We start from the raw sequence: 18,698 nt of genomic DNA, 5'->3' as shown, positions 1-18,698 counted from the left end.
GCTGAGTCCGCCAGTGCATGTATCCAAGGTTGTTTATTCTTCATTATCTCTCAGTTCTTTCTCAGCTCTGCCAGGCCTCCCTGGCAGGGTACCTTATCTCAGTTCTTTCTCAGCTCTGCGAGGCATCCCCAGCAGAGCAGGACACGCGACAGATTGGGCAAATCAGAGAGCCCCGGACCTTATGTACGGTACCCTTGACCCAATCACCGTCCAAAACGTACTTTTTATTTACAAAACTTTACCAATGCCTACTACCTATGCTAACGTTGTTTCTACTCTAAACCAATCTCTAAAATCCAACTCAGCAAAAGATGGGGTACGAGAGCAAGAACAAGGAGCACAGGGGCCACTCCCCAATTCCTCCATCTTGCCTCTTCAACCCCATATACTAAAAATTCTAGATTCTACATTTACATTCTGTGATAAACTAAATACTACTTATTTTGAATTCTCTCAGCTTGTGATTCTTCATACAATGTGGGCATTCACTCCCATGGCCAGGGGATCAGAGGCAGTGTCCTCCTGGGCTCTGTGTGAGGCTGGTTGACCCCCTTGTACAGATCCCAGACCCCCTGTCCGATCTCCAAACCCTCCAGGGTGGCCAGAGGGATGTTCTAGACTCCGACAGTACACCACCGGCCTGGATCACGTCAGTAGGACTGAAGGCCCTGTAAATCAGGAGCAATTTGTTGCCGTATGAATGAGAGGCTCACAAGCTGAGAGCAAACTGAATCTGTCTATTGCAGAGTTACAACAGTACTTATACACTTAGTGTGAGAACATCTGTTCAGTTCTTCGTGTGCAACCCAGCTGCAGGCCTGTAATAAATCCCTCGGCCTGACAGTTTGTTCCTTTGCTCAAGATTTGCAAGCTTTGAAGAAACAGGACGCCTTTCCTGTTCTCAGACAGTGTGTAATCCACTTTCTTCCATGCCTCCCAGGAATCTTCTGCACTGTCAGGCTTGCTTCTTTCTCACACTTACACATGTACTTTTTTGTTTCCTTCTACGATTTCCATTCCTGTTTCAAGACTAATGGCTCTATACCTTTATCTTTACACATACCTGATGTGTTTGGCTGAGGTATCCATGAATGAGACATCATGAGATGTAGGAAGTTTCCCCATGTAGGGATTGTTTTTCTTGGGGTTTGCAGGCTGTGCAAAGTATCACTGCACACAAAATCTCCCCTGACTTTGTGCCACCTCCCCACTAAACAATCTCTTAGTACAGTTGGGGGTCCCTTTCAGAAAAGCTCTTAATACATTCAGAATCGTTTCTGCAGAGGTTGGAATCTTGTCATCTGCACGTTTGTGTTTTGTTGGTAAATAAGGAGGTTTTGCAGCAGCAGCAGAGATATTCTTAGCTGACAGCTTAGGGGTTGAGGTAGGTTCCCCTTTCTTCTGGAATTTCTTCCTCCCGCCCAATGTGCAATTCTGCTGGATGTTGAATGTTTTGTCAGGAGGGTCTGGCCTATGGTGCAAAAGGACACTCACAGCCCAGAATCCAAAAGTTTCCCTACCATCGGGACTGCTTCTGAGCAAGGTCACGTTCACAGCCCTTACAGTGCTGTGCTTTGCAGTGGTAGCTGGACGGGTGTTGATGACAGCAGTGTTTTGGCTCCTGCTGAGCAGCGCTGTCCCTCTGACATTCCTTCCCCTGAAGAAGGGGATGGGAGTGGGCAAGATCCTGGGAGGGGACACAACCAAGCCAACTGACCCAAATTAGCCAATGGGATATTCCACACCATGTGACGACAGCTCAGATATCTAAGCTAAAAAGGAGAGAGGAAGAAGGGGGGGCATTTGTCAGTTTTCAGTGTTTGCCTTCCAGAGGAACCATAATGCATGCTGAAGCCCTTCTTTCCAGAAAATGTCCAAACATCATTGCTGATGGGAAGTATAGACTGACTTTTTTTCTCCTTAGCCCATGCAAATGCAGTTCTTTGCTTCTTTCTTTCTTTTACTGTAATAAAACTGCTTTAACTCACCCTGCTGGTTGTTCTCCCTCTTATTCTCTCCCCTGTCCCAGTGGGAAAGAGAATGATAGAGCGATGGAGTGGGCACCTGGCACCCAGCCAGGGTCGACCCTCTACAGTCATTTTGGTGCCTGAACATGGGGCCAGATAGAGGTGGTGAAATGGACTCTAGCAGGAACCTCGGGCAGCAGGCCAGAACAGCAGAGGAGCGCAGGCCCAGGGTGACAAACAAAGTTTAGCAATAAGCCCAAAGCTGTGGCAGGAGCAGCAGGGGCCGGGCGGACCCAGGGGTTTCGAGCTAAAAGTCTACTAAAAATGCAGAGCAGTGGCAAAATCAGTGGGGGCTTGGCAGCCCTGGGTGACGGGGGAATCGTTTTGGGCTCCCGCAAGCAGCCCTGAGACGCTCCCTTTGGGAGGGGGTTGTTGTCCTGGTTTTCCCTGGAGGCACCTAAGCAGATGGTGAAGATCCCTCCCAGAGTGGTGGGGTATTGAAAGGCCCCAGTTCAATGGGCACACTTGCAAGCAGAGGCTCACCCACAGTCAGGAGAAGCAGTGAAGGAAAAGCTCTGCAGTAGCAGTGAATCCTCTGGGCAGCAGCAGCAGCAGTCCAACACCAAAACCTCAACCCCAGCTAAGGGACAGAACAGCCCCACAGGCTCTCCCCCTGCCCCAGGTATGACTCCCAAATGCTCCTTTCCCTTGCCTGACTCCTTAGTGTGGGATGTAAGAGGTCTGGCCATGTCTTTTGTTTCTTCATTACCCCTAATTGTCCTCTGCACAATTGCTCCCTTCAGAGGATCTTCCTTTCAAATGGGAAAAAATTCCTCAAAGAATCCAAACCAAAACCAGGGTCTCTATTTTGCTGTCTTCAGACAAAATTAAATACTAAAAAACAGCTAAAATATAGGATCAAAAAAAATTTCTTTGCTTATGATGGCACAGATCCTTATCAAATTCAGGGATCACTAAATTTTCAGCTAAATACGATCTCTCTCTTTTTCAACATGTAAACGAGACAGACAGGCCTGACCTACAGAATCCCAGCAGTGCCTCTCAGCACTCCTGCATCCATGTCAGGATGCTGGCCAACACAGGACTGTCCTGGAAACTAAGGCGGCTGACTTTACGTTTGTGTGGGTACCCACAGGTCAAGGCCAAGGGTGTTCCCTCAGGATAGGGCAGTCCTGAGGGGTCTCCCAAAAACTGCCGAATATCGGCCGCTCCTTGTGGCACCAGTTGCTTTCCTGTGGAATGTTCTACCTGCCCTGAGAGTAAAGAGGGAGTTTGGAGAAGGAGCTTGCCAGGCTGTTCTCCATCCCTTACCAGTACTGATTCTCCTGCAGAAAACACGAGGGGAGAGCTGTGATTTATTGGCAACTTAGATATCTGTACCAGGGGAAGGATTAGCCTTTTAGCAATCTACTCATTTGTTTGGGCTACTTTTGTAACACTGAGAGAACTTCCATTCCTTGAGAGATTTGACTCCTTAAGGGAATGAGGTTATTATCATCCCTTCATGGAAAACCGTTCACAAACCAAAGAATAGACATTTTATTGCCTCTGTGTAGTGTTATGTTTTGTGAAGTGACTTTCAATGGATGATGTTAAGGCAAATGAGTTGCAGCTTGGAGATGGGATGCAAACTGTCAAACCTTTCACACTGTCAGGCCATTCCCAATAATTTAGGAACTTTGCAACTTCTTGAAACTACTTCAGTTGAGCAAAGGGGAAGGAAAGCTTCCCTGAACTGATGATTCTTAAATGCCAGATTCTTCTGTGCCTTCTTGGCAAATGAGATTTTATGCTAAAGGAAATGACTTTAATGAGAAAATAATTCCAGCATGAAGGAAGAGCTTTGAACAGAGACCAAGTTTCACCAGCAGTTGCTCCGGGTGCTCCTGCCAACAGCCCCTGTAGGAAGGAGCACAGCCCCAGTGCACTTTGGCTTTGGCTGCCTCTGGCAGAGAAGCCCCCTGGGGCACAGGTCTCTGGGGCAGGAGAGGACACCAGCACTGCCAGGGCTCAGGGGGTGGCAGGTGTGCTTGGGTGGGACTCTGCCACACCTGCTGATTTCAGTGCTCCCCTGGCCCCAGGGGTCAGAGCAGCGTTTGTGCCCTGGCCCACGCGTTCCTTGTGTCTGTCACACCTGCGGGTTTAGGATGTCCTTCAGCCAGGACGTGTCCCAAGGAGGCCGTGCCAGCTTCTGGGGAAGGCCCTGTCCCCTTTCTGCTGTGGCTGCATCGGCAGCCCTGGGGGCTCCTTCTGCTGCCCTGAGCCCACAGAGCAGGGCAGCGTTTGCTGATGGTTGGAGCTGTTCCTAAAGATCCTGTGGGGATGTCTCAGACACTTGGGGAGAGGGATTCCTTCCATCCTGGGCCACTTTGGGTGGCCCCAGGGCAGGTGGCAGGGTGTGCAAGGGCCCTTTGTGACACGGTGCAGCATGGTGACCGTGGGATGCAATGGGACAGGGTGTCACATGGGCCCTTTGTGACACGTGGTGACATCGGTGCTGGCAGTGACACAGCCACACCACAGTGCTCGGAGCACGCGACAGGACAGGACGGGACAGAGCGGTGCTGAGAGGAGCCTCCCCACAGCACACTCATTCCTGTCTGACCTGGAGCTTTTCGAGGCGTTTTTCCTGCAAGTGACCTCGAGGCCAGACCACAGCACTTGGTGACCTGTGGCCTACCCGAGACTTCTCTTTTGCAGGTGCCCTTGAGGACGTGTTAACTTGGAGCTTTCCTGAGGCACCTCTCTAGAAGGTACCCTCAGGGGCAGACATGGTGGGCAGATTTCACTGCCTGTTCAAAGTCTTCAGGGGGACAAAAAAGAAAGACCCTGGAGCACAACAGCCTGAAGAGCCGGAGCAGTACCGGCCAGTGCAGGACAGTGAGTGACAGAACTGGGCCCCAGGGCTGATGGCTGCAGCCAGCTTGGCCCCATCCCATCCCACCTGCTGTGGACATGCCCATGCACAGGAGGGAAGAGGAGCTGGGGCTGAACCTGGCAGTGGCCGTGCTCCATCCCCTGGGGCATCCCGGGGCTGTCCCTGCCTGCAGAGCCCAGGGCTGGGCTCTGTTCTCCGGCCTCTCCCGCAGCCCCTCAGCTCTGGCTGCTCTCACTCTTTCCCAGATGCAGCCATGGACCAGACACAAGAGCAGGAGCCCGCCCATGGCCGCTTCCGCAGGACACTGAAGGTACCTGCAGCCATCCCCACCTGGGCTGGGGCTGCTGTCACTGCTCAGCCCAGCACCACACTTGGAGCACTCCATGGAACGTGTCTCTCTTCCCTGTCCTTTGTTCTCCTGCAGATGTTCCGGAAGTTCCTGCGCATTCAACGCGGAAAGACCAGCACCACAGCAACTGAGGGCACAGCACAGCTTAACTCTAGGCTGATCAAGTCCCAGGCAGAGCCTGATGTCAGCACAGATTCAACTGCACGCTCAGAAAATTTTGACACTGTAATTAATGATCACAGGGCGAAGACTGTTCTCATGTCAATGACTGAGGGCATGGTCAGCACAAACACTGACACCAGAAAGACTCACGGCATCACAAATACTGCCATCACACCCACTCCCACTGTGATTCATGCTCCCACTATGGATTTTTTAGAGGAGAGTGCTTTTTCTCCTCAGCAGCAGGTAAGCAGCCTTGGGCCAGGCCTGGAGGCCTCCCAGGATCATGTGCTCCCTCAAGCCATGGCCACTGGGCGCCCTCAGCCTTTGAGGCCAGCACAGTGTGCCGGGGAGGGAAGCACTTCTTGGGGGAAGCCGGGGAAGTTGCTCCTTTGGACAGTTCTCCAAGTGTTCCCCATGCCTCTTCCAGGTGCCAGCCATTGTAAGGAACATTCACCGCAGACTGGCATCCCATGTCACTGTGAATGCCAGGCTGCAAATTGACATTGTGAGGCTGGCTGAAGAGCATCCAGCTGATGTGGTGCTGACCCTCCTGCACTGTGCCCCAACGTGTGACAGGTACAGGATGTACCTGCCTCGAGAGCTCAGGGCTCAGCAGCCTTTAGGGCCCATCGCCCTGCACAGCCTGTGCAATGGGGTGTGCCAGACAGGCAGAGAGGTCCAGGACCCTCAGGACCTTCTGTTTCCTGAGCCTGCTGCCAATGCTCTCTCCCTGCACTTCAGGGCACCGGGGCTCTGTCACCTGGGCCCCAGAGCTGCACAGGGCATGGCAGTGTGACTGAGATGCCCCTGACACAGAGCTCTGATCCCACAGAGCTGCTTCAATGATCTGGAGAACCATAGGCTCGTCGGGACCAGCAGTGGAGAAGGTGCTGCCAGCACTGGTCTGTGTAATGGAGCACTGGCCACTGTACAGGATGTGCACCTCTGATGGGGACAACAAGGATGTTTTTGCCCTGGCTGTGAGTTTCTGGGCCTTTGCTCACCCCCAGGTTGCCTCTCCAGCAGCTCTCCATCCTCTCCCTGCCTCAGGTGCTAAAACCTGGGCTAGGGGCAGGCTCAGGGGGCACCAGGCCCGCTGCTCCCCCTGCGTCTCCCCTTGTGACCTGACACCTTGGCACTGAGCGCTGTCTCGGGCTTCTTCTATTTCAGGCAACTCTGGTGCTCTGGGTGATTCTCCAGGAGCCTGAGTGCGATGAGGCAATGACCCTTTATTCCTCCCGCCTGTCTGTGGCTCTGCTTCTCCATGTTGTCATCACCACACAGCAGATGCCACCCAAGGAAGTTGATAACTTCTGGACAGCATGCCGGGAGGAACACCGCCTTCCCAGCAACCCCAACAGGTTCCAGTCCTCCCGTCCTTCCCATGCCCTTGTGGCCAGTGCCAGTGCCCCCAGTGTGACCTGGGCTTTGCTCTGCACACAGGTTTGCAGTGCAGGCCATGAAGGCTCTGCTCTACCGGCTGCAGTGTGACAGAGAGGTGATGGCCATGGAGCGCAAGCGTGGCTGGGACACGCTGCTCTGTGCTGACACCCAGCACTATGCCATGGGTCTGCTGGCCAGGTGAGAGCCCCTTCTCCCCGCTGTCCCCGGCATGTGTGCCCTGTGCCCGGGGTGCCCCACACAGTCCCTGTGGTCATGGGCCACAGGGCCTCATCACTGAGGGAAGGCCAAGCAGACTGGGAAAGGCTGGGAGAGGAGGGTGCCCAGAAGGAGCTGCCTCTCAGTGGGCCCACATCATCGCCAGGGATGCTGGGGAAAGACTGGACCTCTGTGAGCCAGTCCTCTCCCTGAGAGGTTTGCCACCTCCACCTCAGGGTCTTTTTCCCCTGACAGGGAGATGCGCCGTGTCTTGGTCCCTCTGTGTTCCCGCATTGCACTCCAGCTCCTCCGCCTGCTCAGCACGGAGCAGCCAAGCTGGGATTTGCCTTTACTGGCATTTCTTGTGGAGGTGAGCCTGAAGGCCAGCGCTGCCTCTCTGAGCTGCCTCCCAGCTCTCTGCCCTCTCGTAGCCGCTGCTGCCTGGGACCGTGCCTGTGCCCTGTGCTGCTGCCTGGGCCTGGCCCTGTGTGGTTCTGGGCTCCTGCCAGCCGGGTCTCCTGTCACTGCCCTGTGCCTTTCAGGTCCTCGAGTGCATGGATTTGACTCGATGCCACGCCAGCATCCTCTGGTTCATGTCGAGGTACCTGCTGGGCAATTGCAGGCAGGGGCGTCGCCTGGCACTCAGAGGCCTCGTGGTGCTCAGCAAGGATCCCTTCATGGTGAGAAGGTGGCAGCGGCTGAAGCTGCACTGGGGAAAGCAGCCCCATGGGCTGGCTGGGCTTCAGGAGCCGAGGCAGCTGCTCCCAGCTCTCCTGCCTCACCTGCCTGAGTGCTTTGGGACAGGCCTTTGGGCTCTGGGCCCTGCAGCAGCAGGGTGGGGTTGCAGTGCCAGGGTGGTGTTGGTGGTGCAGCTGTTCATGGCTTCACAGCACAGCCTTGTGTTCCACACAGGCCAGAATAATGTGCAGTCTGTCTTCAAGCCTTCTGGAGCTGCTGGATGATGCAGATGGAGAGGTGGTCAGCATGTCCCTCTGTGTGTTCACGAATGTGTTCAATAACAAAGGCATCCGGGTATCGAGCACCACTGCCCCAAAGCTGGCTGAGGCACTCCTGGAACTCTTTAACCACGTGAGATTCTGCATCCCGAACCACAGGCATTGGGTGCTTCCCAGTGCTGTCTGCATTTTCAAGCATTTGCCTGGGTGGGCCTGGAGTAGTTGGTGCTTAGGTTTTCTCCTTTCCTCTAGGACAATAGCCACGTACAAGTGCTCTCCATTCACCTCTTCTGTAAGGTGATGGAGTTGGTAGTGGACGAGGGAAAAAAGCCTCTGAAGGAATTTGTCAACAAGGGCGTGTACACACTTTTCATCTACTGCCATGATAAGAACCAGCAGGTGGCAAAGGTGAGGTTTTGTGTGCTGCTGGTGTTCTGCTGGGAGGGGGCTGGGCTGCCTCCTGCCCTGGTGCCTCCAGGGCTGCAGCTTCCTCCAGGCCGTGGCACAGGGACGGGTCCTGTGCCCTGAGCTGCAGTGCCATATCCGTGTCTCTGCTGCTCTCCAGGCCTCTCGGGAAACGCTGCATTGTGCGGCCAGGTTCTTGAAGAGGAGGAATCTCGAGAAGCTACTGAAGAAGGAGCAGTTGAAGATCGATGAGTGTCTGGTAAGGATGGCCTGGATGAAGCCCTAGCCTCAGGCTGGAAAGAACCCCTGCCCCTGGTGTTCAGTGTGTGGGGGGCTGGCAGCTGTGGCCCCTGCCCAGTGCTGCACCCAGGGGCGCCAGCCTGCGCCCCACACGCCGCTCCCTTCCCTGGGCCACACGGGACCTTCTCCAGGCTCCTGTGGGCCCGAGCCGGGTGCCGATGGAGCCCCGGCACAGCGGGGCTGCGGGGCGGGGCGGCACCGCGGCTCCCCGGGCAGCAGCCGGCCCTCGGCCCCCTCCAGAGCCCGGCAACAGCGGCTGCTGGCCGGGCCTCAGGGCTGTGCGGGCAGGGGAGGCCGGGGCTGGGCGCAGCGAGAGCCCGGCCGAGGGGCTGAGCCCGCGCCAAGCCTTCCCTGCTGCCGCTCTCTGCAGCTGGCAGAGGACAGGAGCCGAGCGGCCGAGCACCTGCGCCGGGTGCTGCCGTACCTGCAGAAGCCACAGGAGCCCCTGCGAGCGGCGGCCATCAGGTTCATGGGTGAGCCACGAGCCCGGGCTCCCTCCCCGGCCCGCCGCAGCTCGGCCCCAGCCCCGGCTGCGGCCCCGGCAGCGGCCTCCGGGCCCGGCGCCGTGGAGCCCCGCCTGCCCTCGGGGCTGCTGCCGCCCTCTGGCAGCCGTGCCCGCCCCTGGGCGGCAGGAAGGGCAAGGGCCCGGGCTGAGCCGTGCCGGGGCAGGAGGCCGTGTGGCCGCAGGGCTGGCAGCGCCGCTGGCACGGAGCTGTGCCGCTGGGGCCGTGACACGCTCTGTGTTCGCAGGGACTGCCGCGGTGCTCAGGAGAGGGCAGCAGGAAGAGCTCCAGGTGCTCTGTGAGGTAAAGGGCAGCGGGCTGGCAGCGGGGGCTGGTGGGGAGCTGCAATCCCTGCCCTGGCTGCGGAAAGCTTCACTCCTGTATGGATGAGAGGTGGCGTGGGTAAAGCATAAAGGGATTTCAGGGACACGGGGAGGATTAAGGTCAGCACCTTCTGGCTGATCACGTTGGACTCTCTCTTGTGGTCGTTGCAAGAGCCGAGTGGGATGCCCTTGGCAGGACGGTCTCCTAGAAATGCTGCAGATGCAGGCCCTGACCATGTCTCTCTTCCTCTCTGTTCCAGCCATTCACGCCCTAAGGAAAGACACCAGTCTATGCCTCAGTAATCTGAATATTCAGGGGCAGTTTGCCAGAAGAACTGAGTAATTGGGTTTGTCTTCAGGACGCAGTGAAACAGTGTCCCAAGAACAGCACCAGCAGCCACTGAAGAGGACACCACAGCCCACAATGCTGCTGCAGCTCCAGGCACAGCTCATGACTGGCACAGCTGAGCCTGTGGAATGCTCACGTTGCTTCAGCTCTCTCCCTCCCTTCTGACAGCTCCTTACCTCCAGCCTTTAGACCCTGGCCATCCCCATTTTTTCCCTCCCAGCTTATCCCCTTTGCTTCGCCTTGCGTCAATAAACAGTTTGGCTTCTTCACTTTCCCTGCATCTCTGTGGAGCTGATGTGGCACGAAAACCTGAGCCCTGGGACACACAGGCCCCGGCTGCCGTTCTCTTCCGTGCCGTGTTTTGTGCAGAAACCCAGAGGAACGAGGGCAAATCAGGCTGGAAAGGTCCCTGTGCTGAAGTCCCACAACACTGTGGAGTTTAAGGCCTTGCTGAGCACACTGAAGGCCGGTAGTGGCACGAGGAGCCTGTGTGTCAGGGACCAAGGTCATGTCTAAGGCCCTGCCATATTTGGTCCGCTGTTGTGCACAAGACAATGAAGAACAGACAAGGAGGAAACCTTATGGTTTAATTGGTGGGGATTTGACCCTTGAGAGAAACAATGGATCGGTCAATTGTTGGGAGGTTAACCTGTGGAAGAGGAACATTACACAGTGGAGCTGTTGTTGGCACGGAGGTGTCATCACCGTTGTGACCTCATCTCATGCACTGGCCAAGTGGGAGATGATGTTGTAACTGGAAAAACTCCATTTCAGAGGAGGAGGTATGAGGCCTGGTTCTGGGGTAGAGGAGTGGGAAGGACATAATGCATGCCCTTCTGATGCAGGGGATGCCCTGAAGGTGGATGGCCCAGCTGCCTCTCCCACCTGAGCATCATGCTCCATCTGCTGCTGCTGCTCAGCAGCTTCTCACCAGTCAAGGGGTCAGCGTGTATTCTTTGCAATGGCTCCTAATCAAACAAAATGAAAAAGTTCAAAAGTCCCAAAACCTTGCCATGAAGTAAAATTTCTGTGTATTTGGTGGAAAAGAGGAATGACGTGTATACCCCCAGATACATGAACCTCCTTGGATCAAAAGAAAATGCCACAATCTAAGAACGAGCTGCAATATGTTTTAGGATTACTAGTGTTTGGAGAAAACACATCCCAGATTTTTCTATAATTGCCAGACCCCTTTATAACTTGCTTAGAAAAGGAGTGAAAGGGGAATGGTGTGCTTCTCAGGAAGAAGCAATAAAATTGTTGATTTTTGAAGCAACTGCTCACCAAGCACTTGGTCCTAGTCATCCTACAGATCCTTTCCAGGTGGAATGGGGTTTGGCTTCCTCAGGACTGTCAGTACAACAACCTATTGTCCTGAGAGTCCATTTGAAAGTGATTAAAGCTGTTACTCCATATTCAACCCCCTCACCTGACGGGGTGGCCAAAAGAGCCTCAGTAGGAGCTGTAAAAAATCTGTCAGTGAACTTGGATAGCAGCCCAGACAAACCTGCCTCAGTCACTGAAAGAGCCCCTTCCTTTTTCCCTGAGCAGTCAGCAATTGATGGTGAGGTCAACAGAATCCCAGTGTGGAAAAAGGAAAAGTGGCAAGAAATTCTAAATATTGCAAGCCAAGGGAACTTTGCTGTGGGATGGGTGGCTTCTCAGCAGAGAGATGGAAATCTAGCAAGAGACAATACCGTTAAAGCATTGCAGGAATGCTTTGGAACTTTCCTAAAACCACAGGAAATCCTGTCTGATAATGGGTCTCACTTTACTGCAGAAATTCTCCAGGACTGGGCAAAAGGTGAAAGGATCAAATGCCATTCTCATCCCCCTTATGGGTGGGGGTTAATAGGTGTCCCAAAATCACTGCTTTTTGCCTGATAGCTCCAAGCATAAATACATGCTGGATAATTCCTTCATTCCTTCACTATCTTTTCTGCCTTTGGAGGCAGACTCCATTGTGTTTACTTTTCCCAGGAGAACTCCGAGGGACATAAAGACCACATAAAAGCCTGATAAAACTGGTGATATTTTAAACATTTTTTGTGTTATAGGAACAAAATTGGGAATTTTACATAGTATTTATTATATAGAAATACTAATGAAGAAAGTGCTTGTTACAATTACGAATTTGACAACACCCTTTACAGTTGTCCTTACTGGCCTTGGGAATGTCTCAGTGGCTATTATCAAACATATTACCAAATTGAGAACAGGTAAATGTGAATAACCACAAATTGATAATTGATGCACTCAGCGTTGCACAAAACAACATCTTTTGGCTCTTAGCTGCCTCCAGTCTCAGTTGTGGATGCAGTTAGTGGCTCTCTCAATTATAAAAGAAGGCAGTCTTTCTACTGGAATTCAGAAAGTAATTTGGGACCATGCCAATGATTTTGAAAGAGAATTTCAGTCTTGGTGGGATACAAGCCAGTGATAAACACAGCCACAACTTCTGTATTGGCCATACGGAATGCTTTAGTTCATTTGATATTCCCTGTTATTGTATTAAGATTGAATCATGATGGAGCTATTCTCTATCCTTTGGAGCACAGAGAATGGGCCCATCAAGTTGCTGAGACATTGCAAACTGTTAATTTAGAATTTTGTATTGTTTGGGAACAGGAAGGGTTTATTTGTGAAAGTAATACAATTATAGCTTAGAACATTTGTTTGGGCACAGAACAAAATATTTGTTATTTTAAAGTTTATCCTAACAAGACTCCTGAAACAGTACTTGTGTATATAGGCAATGGGTGTGCATGCTTTAGAACTGCTTGTGACATTGTAGCTGTAGGAAATGTAATATTGGACCCTAAAAATCATTCAAATTTTTGTGTTTGTAACTTTACCAAAATCACAGCCTGTGATTTTTCTTACTCAGCTCCAGTTACTTCTTTTACCTTTACAGCACCTTTTACAATCTAATTACACACTAATCCACAAGTTATGGCCTACCCCAATTAGGATGAACCTTACTTTGATGAAGCAATTGTTGCTCCATCAGATTGAATTGAAATTTTAGAGAAAATGAAGAAAAATGGACAAAAGACTTTGGTAGCTGTTCATCACAATGTGGAAGCAATCAATTGTGTCCTAGAAAGAGTAAAGCGAGATGCTGAACACAGAGGGATGGATCCTCTCTTTAGATGGTTCCCTACAGCCTCGAGTGTCCTGAACAAATTATGTCATCCCATCATTGTTCTTTTGACTTTAGTTTTGATTGGCTTTGTTTTGTCAGCAATCTCATTCTTTATGAATTGGAGAGTGATGAAACAGCTAAAACTATTAACCTGTGTAATGTATGCACACAATTTGGTTTCTATCCCCCCTCCTATAGATGCACGTAGATATATTGACACAAGACAAACCATACAAGTAGGCCATAGTCGTGGATTGTAAAATGGATTTTTGCCAAAGTAAGATAAGAGATTTTTGATATGCATATTTTAGGCTAATTATGTATTTTTGATTTTGTGTGACTTCTTTGATTATTTTAAGAGTTTGTTTTGTTTTGATGATTTGAAAATTGTTGTAATTACTATTGTCATGATTTTATTTTGATTATTTGATGTCATGATTTTGTGAATCATTTATCATTATGATCATTGTGACTTGTTTTCAAGTTTTATCATTGTAATTCATTTTAGAATCAATATTGATTATCATTGTGATTTGTTTTGAAGTTTGACCATTTTGATTTGTTTATTAATCAATATTAATTGTTGTTGCCTATCTTTTTCTCTTGTTTTCCTTTTTGCCCCCCTATTCTCTTGTTCTCTCTCTCTGTTTTCTGGGGTATGCTACCGACATTGAGCCCTGAAGGCTTTGTAGAAACGCAACAAACCCAGCTGCTGGAGCTCTCTCAATGACGATCCTGAGTCACGGGGTGGTGTCAGAGTCGGACCAAAGACCCCCTGGCAGAGCCCAGAGCAGCCTGAGCCTGGGCACAGGAGGCTGCACAGAGGCCCTTGGAGCTGCCAGAGGCAGCAGCCTGGCCCTGGGTGCCTCTTGGTGGCCCCGGGCCAATCCTGGGCTCTCAGAGCCCAGCTGGCAGCTGGCTGCTCCCCAGGGAAAGCTCAGCCGTGCTGGGCACAGCACAGCCTGGTGCCATTGGCCGTCTGCAGCCTGCACAGGAGCAGAGAAAGGCAAAGCACAGCCCAGGGCTGAGCCCTGGCTGAGGATTCCTGCTCTGATGCCGGCTGCCCTGTCCCTCCTGGCAAAGGTGAGCGCTGTGTGCAGCACTCTGGGCACAGGGCAGGGAGCTGGGCTGCTCCGCAGGCTCCAGCACAGGGCAGCGTCCTTCAGGCACGGCCCTTCTGCCGGGGGAGCCGAGGGCAGCACCGGGCAAGGACAGCTTGGCAGGTCACATCTGCAGGAGCCAGAGCCTCACACAGCTCTGCCAGGAAGCGCCTGCAGTCCTGGGGCTCTGCACTGAGCCACAGCAAAGGGGTGAAATGCAGAGTGTTTGGCAGAAATATTCAGGGCCACCAGGCCAGCCTGCTTTGTGCTGTCTGGCACACAGCAAACACTGCAGTACAGCCCTGAGCTGCTGGGAGAGAGGTTTTCAAAAGGAGCCAGCTCTGAGATGAAATTAAATGGGGACAAAAGTCATCAAAGCAAAAGAGAACGGTTTCTTAGGAAGGAGTCACCTGAGCTGGGTGTGTATCTCGCTCTCCCAAGAGCCAAACACACACACACTCCAACAGAATGCTGCTTTTTATTGCCTTTCCCAGCCCAGGGCAAACCGTGCCCCCTTTCCCTTTGGCTGGGTACTAATGAACTTAGATTCTCTCCCCACAGCCTTCTTGTCTGTCCCTTCTCCTCTTATCCTACTTCCCTTTTGGTCTGGTCTTCAACTTGGCCCCTGTCCCAGCTCACAGACACACCAAACAAATTAACGAGAACAAATCCAAACCCTAAATAACAACACCTAGAACCAACAACTTCCCTTCTTTTTTCTAATAGTCTTTTGGCTGCAGCAAAATATTATCTCATACCTCAGAGGAAATGCATGCAAGCAATTCCCAGAGAAGGAAGGTGTTGAGAAAATGTTGAACCGGAACAAATCAGGAATTCCGTTGGCATTAACAGACAGTGTTGAGCCCTCTCTTCTGGCAGTGCAGTGATTGGTGTGTGCAAGTGGCTACCTCAGCCTTGAGAATAGAGTAGTCCTCCTAAGAAGGGAGCTGGAATGCATTCAAGGGGAAGAAAGTGCTTGCAGGAGGCTCTTGAGCAGCAGAGGAGAATTTGAGGAATGGGATGTTCCCCAAAAGACACCAGAGACCCTAAAGAGACCCCTACTCTCCTGTCAGTAACTTCTGAGAAGTGATTTAAACATGTCCAATAATTGGAGGGAATGTTTAGCCTGTGAGTTTCAGCAAACTAATGAGTAGGTCTTATCTGCATGGCTACAAATGAGTAGGTGAGATTTCTGAGTGAGCACATGTTAGAAAAGTGATTCCCCACGCACCCAGCACTGAAATACAGTCATGCCTCCTTTCTCACACTGAGCTGGCACTGGGGATGGGGCCCTGCTTGGTAACTTTCATTTTAGTCCCTTCTATTGAAAGGTGCAAATGAAACCTTTTCCAGCTGTTTCCCTCTGGCTGACCTTTTTGGGGCCCAGAGCTCTGTGCTGCAGGTGGCCCGGGTGTGTGCAGAGCAGTGCAGCCTCCACAAAGCCCTTGGTTTCCCCCAGTCCTGAAGATTTGTTGCCGGGTGTGCCCAGCTGTGGCAGGAGAAGGAGCCCGCAGGGCAGTGGGCGCCGTGCCCTGCACAGCCAGGGCTCTCTGGCACAGAGCAGCAGCAGCGCCAGCACCTTTCAACCCCTCCTGCCTTGGCTTCCCCTGGGAGACAGAAGCCTCTGGAAATCAGCACCACCTGTGGCCTTCCCAGCTTGGAGCAGCTCCTGCTGCTGGGCACCTCCTGCCACTTCTGCTGCTTCCAAACAGGAATCAGGGCAGAGGTGGAGACGCACATACAGAGAAGGCCTGGGCTTGTGCAAGAAATGGGCAAATGTAGGGGGAATGTGTTAGGAGTTATTTCAGCTGGTAGGCCAATACTGCCTTCTCTCCTTTTCTCTCCTTTTCTCTCCTCACATTTCCTGTTCTATTCCCTCTCACATTTCCACCCCTGCCCCCTCTCAAGTCTCACAGTTTTCCTGTCATGTTTCCCCCACAATTTTTACTCCTTTTCCCCACCCATTTCAGCTCACTTTCCTCACACTTCACCTGTCACATTTCCCCACCTTCCCACTGTTTCCTGGTTTTTGTCCCCTCATGTTTCTCTCCTTTTCTCAGTCATTTTTCTCCAAGTTTTCTCCTCGTGTTTCTCACTTCTGCCCTCATGTTTCTCACCCTTTCCCTCTCACGTTTCTCACACTTTTCCCCTCATGTTTCTCCTTCTTTCCCCCTCATGTTCCTTATACTTTTCCTGTTGCATTTTGTGCCCTTTTTTCACTCCTGTTTTCTGCCACTTTTCCCATCAAACTTCCCAGCCTTTTTCCCCTCGTGTTTTCTGCCTTTTTCTGCCCTCTGGTTTCTCACTCTTTTCCCCTCAGGATTCTCACAATGTTCCCCTCACATTTGCTGCCTGTTTCTCTCTCTTTGCCAGTAAAGTTTCTCACTCTCTTGCCCTCATGTTTCCCTCCATATTTCCCCCTGTTTTCACCCTTTTTTGCTCATGTTTCTTAGCATTTTCCCATCCCTGCCTTTTCCTCCTCTCCCCTTCCTCTCCTATTTTCACTCACATTTTTCACCATTTTCCCCTCAGTTTTCTCACTCTTTCCCACACAGGTTTCCTAGCCTTTTCTCCCTCACACTTCTCTCTTTTTTTCACTCCCATTTCTCACACTTGTCACCTCACGTTTTCTGCCTTTTTTCCCCTCACATTTCTTAACCCACTGGTTCCTGGCAGTGACTGTTCCCCTTCAGTAGTTGATGGGCTTCTCTTCTTTTTTTCCTGCACTCCCCTACTCCAAAGAATGGGTGCCAGGGCAGCGCTCCAAGAAGCCCCTGCCTGTGCCTCTGCTGAACAGAATGTCTGTGCTCAACTTGAAGAATCTCATGAAGAACAACCTAAACTGCAGCGGGCTTCCTGCTGCAGTGTTGGTTTGTATTTCAATTCCATATAGTCTTCCTAGTGTTCTAAAGAAAGAGGTACCCTGAGGGATACACATGGCAGGTGAGCAGCCGCTGCACCCTCGGCCTCAAGCAAATCCCATCTCCGTTTTCATCACCTCACAGTCACTCTGACTCCTGCCTGGACAAAACCACCTGTGATGCTGTAAGAGTCGGTCTGAAAATCCCTCATCTGCCTCACGACTGTCAGAGGCTCAGACCCCCATGGACCCTGGGCCACAGCACAGGAGTTCTGGCCTGATTGATGAAAGATCCAAGCTTCTCCCTGCAGCTGCACCTACTGGACCAAGACGCCCTCCTCAGGGACCCGTGCATGAACAATGGACACTGTCACAGTTCCTGGGCCGTGTTTGCAGAGGCTGTGTTTGCTCTGACCGACTGTGCTGTACCTGCTGCAGAGCCCAGACCTGCTTGCCCCAAACCTGCCTGATCTGAATGGTTGCACCTGATTCCCAGAGCAACGGGGCTCCTCACACTGACTCATGGGTGCTCCCCCCACGCTGGCCAGGTGCCCCCCACTTCGGCCTGCATTGGCCGGGTTCCCCCTGCTTCTGAAATGACTATAAAAGTTTCCCCCTGCGACTCACACTTTGAGGCCCTCCCCGGCGAACGACGGATCTATTGGCCTGTGCCACGAGGACTGCAAAGGTGGTCTATTGGTACCAGCGTCACGAGGACTCTCGTCTGTTCAGTCAGTAGCTAAACCACCCTTTTTCTCTTTTCTCTCTCTCTCTCTCTCTTTCTCTTCTCTACTATCGCATAATTGTGTGTATCAATAAAGATACAATTGATTTTACTTGAACTAAGTTCTCATTGCCTCTTTTTGCACTCTGAAATCAAAATGAACCATCACGACCATCCTTTGGCTCATGACAGATGCTTCTTGATGCTAAGCGAAGTCCATCTGCACAGGAAATGCTTTTGGCGTTCTTTCGGAAAAAAGAATGTTTTTATTTTAAAATGTTCAGTCTCTGGAGTTTTTTCCTATTTTCACCTATTTGAATTGCCTGACATCAATATACTGCCAGCTGACGTTCTGAACTGGCTGGTCTGTGTTTGTGTGCACAGAGCAAAGGTGCCACACCGTGTCCTTTTCCCGGGTGTCTGTCAATGTCCATTTACACAGAGGGCTGAAGGGGGGGCTCTGCCTGGTCTGTGCGGCTCCGGGGCTGGGGCTGGGCTGGCAGGGCCGCAGATGGCGCTGGGAGGCACAGCCTGAGCCCAGCCGCCATCTTGTGTGAGTCTGCCTCAGCCCCAGCCGCCATCTTGTGTGTGTCTGCCTCAACAGCAGCCGCCATCTTGTGTGAGTCTGCCTCAGCCCCAGCCGCCATCTTGTGTGTGGCTGCCTCAGCCCCAGCCGCCATCTTGTGTGTCGCTGCCTCAGCCCCGGCCGCCATCTTGTGCATTGAGCTGGTCCAACTCTGAAGCGAATGTGTTGCTGTTTTGTCAGCAGTCAGGATCTGCAGCAAAGACACCAACACCGCAGGACAGTCTACAGGGAATGGCATGGGTTTGGCTCAAAGCAGCCTGTCCTAACTTGTCACTGGTTTTTGTTCATGAACAGTGGCAGCTGCAGCTCCTGCACTTCTGCTCCTTCCTGGGCATCTCCCTGGCTGCCCTCCTGGCCAAGGGCCTCGTCATCAGCACCGTAGTCTGCAACCACTTCCTGCACACCCCCATGTTCTTCTTCCTGCTCAAGCTGGCCCTCAGTGACCTGGGCTCCATCTGCACCACTGTC

The 18,698-nt window shown here is 52.1% G+C and overlaps 1 long non-coding RNA gene and 1 pseudogene across 1 annotated transcript; one reads left to right on the top strand and one right to left on the bottom strand.

Annotated features, from left to right (window-relative positions):
- The window catches only part of LOC134562736 (zinc finger protein 850-like), a 124,249-nt pseudogene that overhangs the window by 34,606 nt on the left and 70,945 nt on the right, over positions 1–18,698 (bottom strand).
- On the top strand, positions 9,120–10,084 carry LOC134562745 (uncharacterized). The gene is made up of 2 exons (XR_010083248.1): positions 9,120–9,446; positions 9,727–10,084. It is a non-coding gene; the product is annotated as an uncharacterized LOC134562745 (long non-coding RNA).

This window comes from Prinia subflava, chromosome 30 (assembly GCF_021018805.1).
Source record: "Prinia subflava isolate CZ2003 ecotype Zambia chromosome 30, Cam_Psub_1.2, whole genome shotgun sequence".
In the NCBI taxonomy this organism is placed as follows: Eukaryota; Metazoa; Chordata; class Aves; order Passeriformes; family Cisticolidae; genus Prinia; species Prinia subflava.
The sequence above is the reverse complement of the archived record's forward strand: the minus strand, read 5'-3'. Positions and strand labels throughout refer to the sequence as shown.